This window comes from Protopterus annectens, chromosome 9.part0 (assembly GCF_019279795.1).
Source record: "Protopterus annectens isolate FY-2018-M chromosome 9.part0, PAN1.0, whole genome shotgun sequence".
Classification (NCBI taxonomy): Eukaryota; Metazoa; Chordata; order Ceratodontiformes; family Protopteridae; genus Protopterus; species Protopterus annectens.
In genome coordinates this window covers 409,082,511-409,095,902 of record NC_056743.1, presented here as the reverse complement: position 1 = coordinate 409,095,902, position 13,392 = coordinate 409,082,511, and positions in this window count along the sequence as shown.

Here is a 13,392-nt window from a genome sequence, read left to right as displayed (position 1 = left end):
GAATATCTTTGGAGCTGCTTTTTTCTATTGATTAATTTGGCTTTCTCCTTTGTATAAATATTGCACCATATCCAGTCCCTGTTTCTTTCCCTTGTCCATATTTCTTTTTTATACCTTTCAAAAATCTCTTGATTTCTTTCTTTATATTTTCGCACTTCCTCAGTCACTTCTTTTTCCAAATAGCCCAAGGTTTCTTTGTCTGTATAATATTGTTCAAAAATCTGTTATATTAATGAACACATTTGCATTTAAAGCTTTTGACAGTTTTTCTTGTGCAAGTGTTTTTTTCCTCTGATTTGTCTGTTATACTTTTTGTATATCCTCTGTCTGTAAATCCTGGGCATTTTGTGTAATAGTAACAATGCATAATTTCTTTTTTACCCTCAGTAATCCACTCTGTCATCTTTATGACTCTTTTTTTGGCCTGTCCGTTTTTGTGCTTTTGTGGATTACTATTTCCATCTGCAAAAAGGAGGCCATCCCTGAGCCTGGCCTAAACTCATTATATGAATGTTTCCATGTTTCCATCTCTTGAGAATTCTACACTGTCATTTTTTACAGTCCTTGCAGCAATGCACCTACCAAGACTGGGCACTTTTTTTATCATGGGACTTGTGCACCCAGCTATCTTTTTTTATTTTTTTAACCTACTTCTATTTACGATATATGCTATATAAGATACAGTCGATATATCAGTGTCATCTTGGTGAGATTTTGTAAAAACAGGGTCCACCTTGTGAAGGTACTCACCGAGACTTGAGGATGAATTTATGTTACTGAATGAGGTTGTACATGTAGTATTAGACTGACTTTCAAGTTATGCAAATATAAAAACAATGTAATGCATATCACCTGTTATTTTTTTATTTTACTTTGTATTTTTTTTTTATTTTACTTTGTATTTTTTGAATAAAGTTTGGAAAATTAAAAAAAAAATTGAGTCGGCATCTCAAATGTGCACCACACCAAACTTTTCATGCAGCCCTGGGTGTGGCTAGAATGATTGACAGCATTTATTGCAAGATTTGTCATATACACATGCATGAGCTGTCAGCACTTACTATTTTAGTACTGGGGTTTCCAGCAATTAGTTGTTTTAAACAGCACTGATATAATCGGGTCTAATAAGAAACCTGCATTTATACAGAGCTCCCTGTAAGACTATTTACACACAATTTTTTACTGTAGTCATATAAAATTCCAAGACATCTAATACTTTAATATGTTTAAACCTGCATTCATATCAAACTCTGTGCCTAACACATGTATTTTTACTCTGACATTATGAAGCATGCAGATGATGTATTACATTTTTAAAAAACACTTATTTTATTGGCACAGCATAGAACAGTAAAAGAAATTATCGTTATGAAATCAAGATCTGTATTATTTCTCTTTACATTTCATTGACACAGCATAGCACTAAAGCAAAGCAAATCACTTGTTATTTAACATTTTCTTTGTTTAGCTACTGATCCTCCTGGTACTCCCTAATGTGCGTCATGATGTTGTTGAGGGCATCATCCTGATTTCTGGCATACCGAACATGCCACATGAATTCATCCAGATAGGATTGTATCATGCAAATACATGTACTATTCATTTGTTTGAAACACCTTTTTGCTCTGGACCACATTGCTTCCACGGCATTAGTAGATGCACCCATATAAGGATTGACAAAGTGCTTGGAGTGGTTAGCATTTGTTAAACTTCAGTACGGTGCCTCAGAGTGTTAAATGATACAGGTTTTATTTCATAGCCAAGGTGCTAAATGGCGTGCTATAAGCATATGGCAGTAACTGTGTGTGCTAATAGCAATGTAATTAAGGCTGAAGGATTAAGTACTTTATTTGTAAAAACTTTATTTTTGACCCAGAATTCACCTCATAATTGCTGATACATACTAAAACTTGCTTAAATATTTTTTTACTCAATGAATATAAATGAAGTACTCGGAATTCTCAAAATTAATTTCTAATTGTGTTTTTAATTATGTGCAATATTAGTCTGTCTACCTGCATGTCTGTGATGTAATAGCCAAGTGTTACATGTGTAAATGTCTTTGATAATAGTTTATATGTTGTCTGCACATTGAGTCTGGAGATACGGAATTTCGTTTAGTTTTTGCACTTGTGTGATTTCTGAATTACAATAAAGTTTACTTTGACTAATTAAATGAAATGCCTGAAATTGTGACATAGTGATAAAAATATTTGAAATAATTACAAAAAACATTTAAAACAGTATCCAAATTGCATAAAATCTGCAAAAAGGGAAAATGACTATTTTATTTGCTATGTGCTACTTTTTCACATTAATTAAATCTATATGAAGTATCCGAAGTGTGCTTGTATTGTAAGTGTTTGCAGTAGTACAATACAGTTATTTCGCAAAGTACAGCCGTTTCAAATAATATTTTGCAAAGTACCGTCTTTTAGAGTTTATTGTGCATTTGAATCTTATTAGAAGTACCTGGAGTGAGTACATGTTCATGCATACTTACAAGGGCCATATTTACATTTTGTTTAAGCATAATTTGTTGGCATGGCAGGAGGATTTTGCAGACCAAGTCTGCTTGTGTTTGATAAAATTTCAGAAAATTAGAGAGTGTTTGAGCAAGAGTACGATATTTTCATACAGGCTGCTTTTTCTGACAGATGCACATACAATGGCATTTACTGTGCTTAATTTAGGTGGTTCAGAAGCCATTGAAAGAGAGCGTTGATTTGTGTATGCACCTGTTGTGTATGCAGGGGAGGGGTAAAACTGCCATATAGTGGTACCATCTGAAACGAGTGAAGAGCCTGAGTGTTTAAAAGGTAAATTTAGAGAAATGTGCAACCCCCAGATGAATATTGCAATGGAAAGACACTTATTTTACACAAGGGATCAAAAGCCTGTTGAAACTTTTGCAGCATATATAACTGACTTGAGAAATCAGTCTAAAATGGGGAGATTTGGTGATTTCAGAAATTAGTTGTTAAAAGACAGGCTTGTGTGTGGTATTAAAGATGGTGCAGTGAGAAATATTTTGCTTCAAGACTGTGATTTCACTTTGAATAAGGCCACATATATTTTCCAGATATATGAGCTCACAGAAAAGCACACAAATATGCTTACAAATAAGAAAAGGATGCTTCCAGTGCTAATGTGGATAGTATGCAGCTCGTGGTTAAAATGTTCAGGCCAAAGGCTGTGGCAGCTTCAGTGAAACCCAGAGCCCTTCTATCAAATTCTAGAGCATACTCTGTGAGGCAAATGTGCTCAACGAAGTACAAAGGTGAGTCAGGTAAATCAGAGAATGTGCCCCCACCTAGCCTCATAGTCAGCTATTGTAATTGTGGTGGTAATCATAAGCCTAGAAGAGAAAAGTGCTTAGCTTTTGGTCAGCTGTGCCACAAATGTAAAAAGTGGAATTATTTCAAAAGGTTTTGTAAATCAAAAGAGATCCATTCTTTTATTAAAAAAGAGCATTCAAGGAGACAAGTTAATTAATCAGAAAGCTGCGACCCTCCTTTTTATGTTGATGGTGTATATGTGCTTTGTGAAAGTCAACACAGAAGATTTATGGGCAAAGAATTAAGTATTTTGTACTGTTCAGATTAATGGGAGACCCGTGGAGCTCAAAGTAGATACTGGTTCAAAGTGCAGTGTTTTGTTAGCAGAAATATTTGCTAGAGTAAAAGCTGGTGAGAAGCTTGATTTGGTGAAGTGTGCAAAGGTTGTTGCTTATGATGGCAAAGAAATTCAAACCACGAACTCAGTAGTGCTTTCACATTACTCTGCTGGGAAAAGCCATGACTCGCAAATTTACATAGTCAAGAGACACGTGCAGTCATTATTAGGCCTCAGAGACAGTTTGAAAATGGGACTGCTTTCATTTAATAAGGAAGTCCACCATGTAAGCTTGAAGGATAAGAGCTCAAATTTCACCCAGACTATTTTTCTGACTATGCTGATTCTTTTTGAGGACAAAATAGGCAAACTCCTAGATCTGATGTAGTTAACTTAATTTTATCTGCAACTTGTGTGTATTTGGATTCGTATCGGATCCGAGCCGGCAACTGTTTTTCTAGCATCTGTTCCGAGCTCCTCCCCTTACCCATAATGCACTACCATCTCCTACCTTCCCTCAGATCTCGTTTGCCGCTCCAGTAGTGTGCATCGTGGTCTCCTTCGCTCTGAGCTCAGGGATAGTAAGTTTTATTAATACTTAGTCTCTTTATGTGTCTGAGTTGATTATTTCCCTTCCTTCCCTTTAGTATATTGCATATTCATCAGTTAGTCAAAAAAAAAAAGTTTTTGTTAAACTCGGTAGAGTAAGTTGTTAGGCCTGCCCTTCCCCACCTGTGTTTGTGTGTGGTGTTTTTTAGTAGGTAGTGTTTTTCTGGTGCAGGACCATGGCTGATCAGCCAAAATCTGTGTTCAAGAATTGCACAGAGTATGGCCATAAGCTCTCCCCGGCTGATGGTCACACTCTGTGTGTTATTTGCTTGGGAGTAGTACATTTGTCTACACAATGTGCTGTCTGCACCGGGTTCAATCCTAGGGCCCTCAGGGATTGGAAGGCCAAATTAGTAGCTAAAGGCTTTCTCCCTGCATCCATGCTGGAATCTGCCACGGCCTCGGTATCTAGTGCTCAACCTCCCACCCAGACAGGGTCTCAAACTCCCTCTTCTTCTGGTGCTGGGTCAAGTAAGGAAAAGGGCTGAGAAAGGCACAGAGAGGATAGGGACAAGAGAAAGGACAGACCTCTTGGGGCATTTGCTCTATATTTTCAACATTTGTTTGCATACATGTCTTGAAACACCTGATATCTATTTTAGTTTTTCAGTTGGATCAACCAAGGATTTAATAGCTGATACCACCTACTATCTTGAAAAGGCAGATTCATTCTATTTTTAAATTAGAGTCACGTTTTTTTAAATTGAGATTGATTAGTGATTAGACAGATACTTTTGGCCAAAATTTTTTGAATGTATACAACTATATGGTATTACAGCTAGACGCTAGCAACTGCACAGACAATTTACATTTGTCTGGCTTATTGTGAACCTATTGGATCGATTGTGGATTCATTAGATATCACTATTATGGTTTCTGGGATGGGTCTATTTTTCACCCATTATTTGACCTAGTATTACTCTTTTACATTTTTTCTTTTCTATGATCGCTAACATTTTGACTTGATCATTTTTGGGTCATCCACAGTCCCCTGTTCATGTTATTTAAATATATGAAGAATAACCCTTAAGATGTTCTGACATCTTTAAATTTAGACAGTGGTCCCTTCATCAATCAGGACACACATACCTGGTTTTATACTATTGCTGTTTGACTGCCCAGGGCCTTGACTCCTCTGTGATCCAGTTTGTGATTGGCTTATATAGACACCTTTGATTGAAGCTCTAATAACATTTTGATTAATTTGCTCTGACAATTTCATAACTTGCTCGGTCTGGTTGTATTGTCCTTTTCTCAGTTCAAGCAACTCATGGTCATGGATCTTCAGAAATTATTATCTGGCCTATGCTCTGATAAGGATGATCTGAAGATTTTTGGAACTGGTATTGGTTCAACTGAAATTAATAATTTGGAAACAATTGATCCAGTTGACAGTTGCGAACATTTATTTCAGAAGTTAGGTAAACAAATTAAAATGCTGAGAACAAACATCTGGCACCACAAATTGTTCAAAGCATATCAGGTGCAGAAAATATCCCCTAGGGGATTAAGATGCAAAATCCAACCACTGGTTGGTACACCAGATGATGTTCTGCTTAAGGATTGGCAAACAGCACAACAGGAGGCTGCCATGGCCAGAGTTAATATATTGGCATCATTCTATGAGAGAACTGTACATGCAAATATTTTGGAAGTGGAAAAAACTTGTAACAACCTCAAACAGTTTGAGGAAAATACCAACTTCCATAATTGTCTGAGCAAATTATCAAAGGAGATATCCATTTTGGAAAACAATCTTAAAAGCAAAAAACTTTACAAATTTGCCTGAGATAAGGAGGATTATGAGAGGGGCAGACAATTTGAGCCGCAGAGGGGAGTCAGGTTCGCTCAGGGCACCAGGAATGCTTCCTTTGTACATAAAAAGAGGCCTAGGTCCATTTTGAAAAAGACAGGATTAGGTAACACTACCTCTGGTGAGGAATCCTCCACCACAGACACAGAAATATTGAGTACTGGTGAATCTCCACATGCCAAAAGGGGAAGAACAATTGAGGTCCCTTTAGGGGTAGGAAACATAGGGGTAACAAGTTTAGAAGAGTTATTCATGTCAATAGTGAAATAAATGAACCATGTACCAATGTACTAAATATTTCCAAGCATGTTTTATCTGACGACCAATATTCTTTACTTAATAAAGGTCTTGGTTTTATCCCCGGATTCTTCATTGATGAGAGCTCATTAGTATCTGATACTATAGGTTTTGTAGAAAGATTAACCTCAAATTGTTTTTTAAACAACAGGACAAATCTGATGATACTCAAAGATCATCTGATTTCAGATTTCACAAATCAACATTCAATCCTCCTATGGACAAACATGTTGCTGTTTTTCAGCAGGCTGTAATAAAGGATATACATTTTCAATTTAGTTCAGAGGAGAATATGAGGCACAATCTCTCTAGGAAAGAACAACTAGCTCTAACACAACTCAAAAATAATACAGATATTGTTATTATTCCTGCTGACAAAGGGGGTGCGGTGGTGGTTATGGACACCGATTATTACCGGGATGAAGGTAATAGACAACTATCTAACCATCATCATTACATGAAAATGGATATCGACCCCACACCCAGTTTTCAACGTGAAATTCATGATTTCTTGGAGCAAGCGGTGGAAGCAGGTATTATTTCAGATAAAACCAAAACACATTTGATGGTCAAAGATCCTGCCAAGCAATACCTCTACTTACTACCCAAAATTCACAAATCTGTCCACAAGCCACCTGGTAGACCCATAGTATCTGGCATTGGGTCACTCACTGAACCTTTATCCATCTTTCTCACTGAAAAACTGAAACCACTATTACCACTCATTCGAGCTAGAATCCAGGATACTACTGATTTCCTGCAGATCGTTTCGGAATCTCAATTGGATCCTGAATGGTTAATGTGCACCCTAGATGTAAAGTCCTTATATACCAGTATTCCGCATTGGGCGGGTTTAATGGCCTTGGAGTTTTGGTTAAACAAATCCAATATGTACCCCCCGGGATTGAATACACTACTGGTATGCCTGGCTGAGCACATTCTCACCAAAAATGTGTTCTACTTTCAACAAGATTGTTACTGGCAACTTCAGGGCACGGCCATGGGTGCCTCATTTGCACCCATTTACGCAGATCTCTTCATGGGTTTTATTGAAGAACAGATGATTTATGATCCGATGCACAACATATATTTACCAGAGATTGATATATGGAGAAGATACCTGGACGACTGCTGGTTAGTGTGGAAGGGAGGTAATGACTATCTCAAGGAATTTATTGAGCATCTCAATGGGAACATTTGGGGCATTGAATTCACTGTGGAATATCATCAGAAGGAAATACATTTTTTGGATGTCCATCTATCAAGACAGTCTGACAATACACTTAAAACTTCTGTTCACAGAAAATTCCCGCAATACAATACCCTTCTGCATGCTGACAGTCTCCACCCAAAACATATCATCAAAAATATACCAAAATCTCAGTTTCTACGGATTAAAAGAATATGTTCTTCTGAGGATGATCTCATCACATACCATGAGGACTTGACTAAGAGATTTCTGTCCAGGGGATATTCCCCACAGATTATCAATTCTGCGGCTAACTGGAGCAGCAACAAACCTAGGGATTCCCTTCTACAATATCAAACGGGACGGGGAGATAAAAGTTCTGATACATGTAGATTTATTACCACCTATGGTAGGAATAGCAGAAACTTGATCAATATTATCAACAATCATTGGAACATACTCAATTCACATCCCCTTTTGGAAGGTTACCTGGGGGAACGGTGTTATTTTTCATATAGGAAGGGTAGAACGCTTGGTTCTCACTTTTCACACTATAAAAGAGCAGGCTCTAAGGATGACATTCTCACTCAGAGGACACTTACAAGGGAAAAACTCACAGGTATTTTTCCTTGTGGTCACTGTAGTTTTTGTGGTTACATTTTTAAAACTACCAGCTTTACTAGTAAAAACACTGGACAAATTTATAATATTGAATTCTTTGGCAACTGTAGTTCTGATTGGATAATTTATCTTGCCATATGTACTTGTCAGGCCTTTTATGTTGGACAAACATCTAGGCAGTTCCGTATAAGGATTTCTGAACACTTAGGGGACATCAGAAACCAAAGAATAACTAACGCATTATGCAGACATATAATTAAGCATTCCACTGCCAAATTCTCATTTATCATTATTGATCGTATAACTGGTAACCGATCATTCAAAACAGGGTGGCATGACATTTTGAACAAGAAAGAGAAAAGATGGATCATTAAACTTGAGGGGCTTTTCCCTCCAGGATTGAATGACAAACTATGATCAATGCCTTTTTCCAGCATCCCTCATTCAATAATACATTTTTCATTTTTTATCTCTTTTGAGATACTATTACATTTGGATGACTTTCCCAATCCTATCATGGTAATAATGATGGCTTTCTTTCTCTGCATATCAATCATTATGTTCTTTATTACATGTGTTTAATATATGATAATAACATTTGTAATTTATTTGCACTTATGAACATAAATGAAGTATTAGGAGCTGATAAATACCATCATTATATTTTCCATGTTAACATATTTTATGGTTTTTACCACATTAATGTTTAAACTAACCATTTTTTGGTTTTTGTTAACTACAGGAAGTGATGTCATTCTTTTTTGGATTTATGGAAGCTATTTAAGCAGGTGATTCTTTGAAACTCATGAAATATACTACTGAAGAAAGCCTTGTGCTGAAACCGGTCTTGTTTCAGTTCATTAATAAATATTTAAACTTCAGATCTTCTTTGGTGCTGGCATTTTTTCTTTTGATCAACCTAGCTTGCTTGCCTGGCACCTGCCGTACTTGCTAGCTGTTTCTCTACACAAAGGACAGACCTCGCAAGAGATCCCCGGACAGGGAACTCTTTCTTAGTCCCCCTTCTAAGGCCCTGAGGCCAGTTTCTCCACAACTCCAGTCTCCTCATTTCTCACCGGAGCCATTGGAACATCTTCCTCCCCGTCATTGCACAGACCAGCCAGATCCAGGTTGGTGGCCTCCTCGTGATCAACTCTGAGCTTATCGGACTTGGACATAGAATGATACGGAGATTCATACAGACCCAAATATAGATGGGAGTCTTGCCAGGCCCCTCTCCCTCTGGAGGGGGACCTCCATGCCCTTTTTCTGCCCCATCTCTCCTTTCCCGATCCATGCTTCGGCTTTGGGGCTCTTGGATCCGAGGATTTTCAGCACTGGTAGCTCGGTGCCGACGGTTCCTCCAACCTCGACTCTGACTGTTACCTTAAGTTCCTCTGATCCAACTAATTTGGATCCAAGTGACTCTCGGAGCTGCGGACAGGGAGTCGGACCCGAGGGAATGGATTATTTGGCTCCACCTTTTTTGGATCCGACCCGTTTCCTTGGACCTCAAGCTACCCTTGCTTCGGCTCCGGTCCCCGCTTCGGATCTCGGGAGGGTGTCTTCCTTGCTGGGTGCCAAGGAGGTCCGCTCTCCTTCGGCCTTCGAAGTGGTGGAGAGGGTTCTCTCCCAGGGATCGAGACCCCAGCCCATCCCCTCGGATTCCACCCAGACACCCCTGGATTTGGCAACGACATCCCTTCATCCTGTCTCAGGGACAGCCCGTGCCAGAGGATCCCCAGGTTATTTTCCCTGAGGAACTTCCTGCGACTCACAAATCCTCTTCTGAGAGTCTCACTGAAGAGGATCACCGTAACTGCAAGTGCAAAAGGAGGCACTTGGACTCCTCCGAGTCCCTCACTATGGACTCTGACTTAGATGAAGGAGAAGGTTCCCCCAGGTCACCTCCCGAAGATGTCTCCTTCGGAGAAATCATGGAGATCCTCCACCAGAGGAGAGGTTGGTCAGACCCAAAACTCTTATGTGGATGAGTCATTGTTCCTAGAGGCCTTTGGTACGGATCCATTTACTTCCTGGGTGTCCCCGCCAGCGGACCCCTTGGTGGACCTTATCACCTGTCGGGCATGGAAGGAGCCTGACACCATAGAGCCCATTCCCAAATGCCCTGATAAAATTTTATCTTCCCCTTCCGACAGACAACCTTGGTCAAAAGGAGCCCCAGTTGACGCTATGTTGGTCGCAACAACCACCAAGAAGGAACTAGCACAGGAGAGTTCCTCAGTCCATCCTCCAGACAAGGAGTCCAGGTCAGTGGATAGGTTTGGGAAGCACGTCTATTCCTCAGTGACCTTTTCAATCTGTGCGCTGAACTATTTCGCACATGTGATCCGGATTCAGCGAGACCTTGCATCGGAATTCACTGAGTCGCCCCCAGAGTCTTTATCGCGGCAGGACAAACAGTTGTTCTCTGCAAAAATGTCTACTCAGAAGTCAGTCTCAAACACGTCTATGGGGCTCCTTTCCCATGCCACGGAAGGAGCAGCTAGGGCGGTTTGGACAGGCATAGCCATGAGGCATCATGCCTGGCTCAGGTTGTGTCAGTTCGCGGACCCTTTCAAGGCGTCATTTATTAATGCTCCCTACGATGGTTCTTCGCTTTTTGGGAAGACAGTACGTGACACACTTGTCCAAAGCAAAAAGAATGGGAAGACTTTGTTTGCCATCGGGATCCGCTTCTCTAACCCTCAGCGGTTCTTCTCTAGGAATCAAAGAGGGCAAAAGAAGATGTGGTTCCGAAAATCTCAGTTTTCCAGGGATTCTCAGGACAACTATTCCCCCAGAGGCAGAGGGGGACAGGATCGACGCCGACCCAGTGGTAGAGTAGGTCCCAGGAATTTTGGGTCTAGGGAACCTTTTTCTGATAGACCCGGTCAGCAGCCCTGAGGGGTTGCCCGGCTATCCTACTCTGGAGGCAGTTGGGGGAAGATTGTCCTTACACCCAGTGGCATGGGAGTCCATTACGACAGATCGCTAGGTGTTACAGATTATATCCAGAGGTTATACACTATCCCATTTGTTGTCCCTCCTAATATTTCAAAACCCCTCCCGGATGTTCCACCCGCTCACAGGGAGGCCGCAGCTCTAGAAGTTTCAAAGCTGCTTCTCAAACGAGCCATCGAAAAGGTTCCCCCCGATCAGTCCGGATCAGGCGTCTACTCAAGGTTCTTTTTAGTGCCCAAAAAAATGGGGGACCTCAGGCCCATTCTACACATATCAACGTTGAACCTGTCTGTAGCCAAAAAGAAATTCCGGATGGTCACCCTACAGTCCATTCTACCTTATCTCAGAGAGTGTGACTGGATGTGGTCGTTAGACCTCCAGGATGCTTACTACCACATCAAGATCCACAGAAGCTCCAGGAGGTTTTCGGCGCTTCTGGCTGGGAGCCAGTCATTTTCAGTTCAGAGCCCTACCCTTCTGTCTCACCACAGCCCCCAGGGTGTTCACCAAGGTAATGGCAGTTGTAGAGGCTCACCTGAGGCTTCAGGGTATTCAGGCGTTTCCTTACCTGGACGACTGGCTCTTCATTGCACCCAACAAGCATCACCTTTGTCTGGCCCAAGATTACTTCATTCAGTTGGCAGATCTACTGGGAATTAGTCAATGTTCAGAAATCCCAAATGCAACCAGTACAAGTTTTATACTTCATTGGGGCATGGCTAGACACTTTGCAGATGAAGGTATTCTTAACTCCAGACATGATCTTACACCTTAGGTGCCACATAGCTCAGATAGCAAACTTCAAGTCTCCAAAGGCGAGCAAGGTTCTCCGGGCACTGGGCTCCATGGCTGCCTCAATATCCATTCTCCCTTGTGCGCGCGCCTTCATATGCGGGTTCTTCAATGGACTCTGGCTATTCAATGGTCTTGCCTAGACCTGCCCATGGAATTTCCGATCAGGATCAGTCACGTCTGCAGGACGTCCCATCTTTGGTGGTTAAATTCACCAGAGATATTAGGACAACGCCCCTTCGCATCATCTCCAGTCTAAACCACAGTGACCACGGACGCCTCCCCACTCGGGTGGGGTGGACACTGTTTGGGAAGGACAGTCCAAGGCTCGTGGTCCCAGTCAGAGACCAAAGTTGCACATAAATGGTCTAGAGATGAGGGCAGTGCTTTTAGTGTTGGAAGCCTTTCACACTGTCCTTCCTCTTGGATTGATGACAATTCAGTCAGACAACATGTCAGTTGTCTGGTATATCAACAAGCAGGGGGAAGCCAGATCCTACCCCCTATGTCACGAGGCCATGAGAGTGTGGGAATGGGCAATCTCCACCGGTCGGTTTCTGATAGCAATGCACATCCCGGGGCGCTCCAACATTTTAGCGGACAGATTGAGTTGGGCTATTCTGGTGCCGTATGAGTGGTCTCTGAAACAGTCAGTAGTGGAGGAGAGCTTCCATGCATGGGGTCATCCTTGCTGCGATCTCTTCGCATCTCCTTCCAACCCGAAGTGCAGCGAGTTCTTCGCTCTGATTCCCTCACCAGGGGAAGACACAGAGATGCTCCAGTCCATGCTTGGCCCCCCGGCTTCTGTATGCTTACCCACCATTGCCACTCATTCCGAAGTTTCTTCAGAAAGCTTGCTGACTGCGGTGCAAAGTTATCCTCATTGTCCCATTCTGGTCTCGTCAGGTTTGGTTCCCATTTCTTTGGTCTCATCTCTTAGCTCCTCCATAGGTTCTGGATCCCTGCCCGGATCTAATCTCCCATCCGTCGGGTGCCCGTCCGCCTGACCTGGGCAGTCTCAAGCTGACAGCCTGGTTGCTCCAGTTTCTTTGATTGCCAGGACTCCCGGTCTTTCATCCCCGGTAAAATCCATTCTGGTGGCTTCTCTTAAAGATTCCACTAGGAAACTTTATCGCAGTAAATGGAAGCGTTTTTCCATTTGGGTCTCCCAGAGAAAAATAGATCCCTTTACAGCTCCTGTTCTAGCGGTGTTGGATTTTTTTGTCTGGCATTTTTCAGCAAGGAGCTAGCTCCTCCACAGTGAAAGTACAATTGGCAGCCATTTCTAATTTTCATGTTGGTGAAGACAACATTGCCTTAGCCTCCTCTAGGCTGTGTAAGGCTTTTTTTAAAGGCACTTTTCTGTTGCGTCCTCCTGTCAAGGATTCAGTGCCTCCTTGGGACCTTACCTTTGTCTTACAGGCATTGGTGGCTCCTCCATTCAAACCTGCAGCTTTGGTGGATTTGAAATGTTTGTCCTGGAAGACTGCTT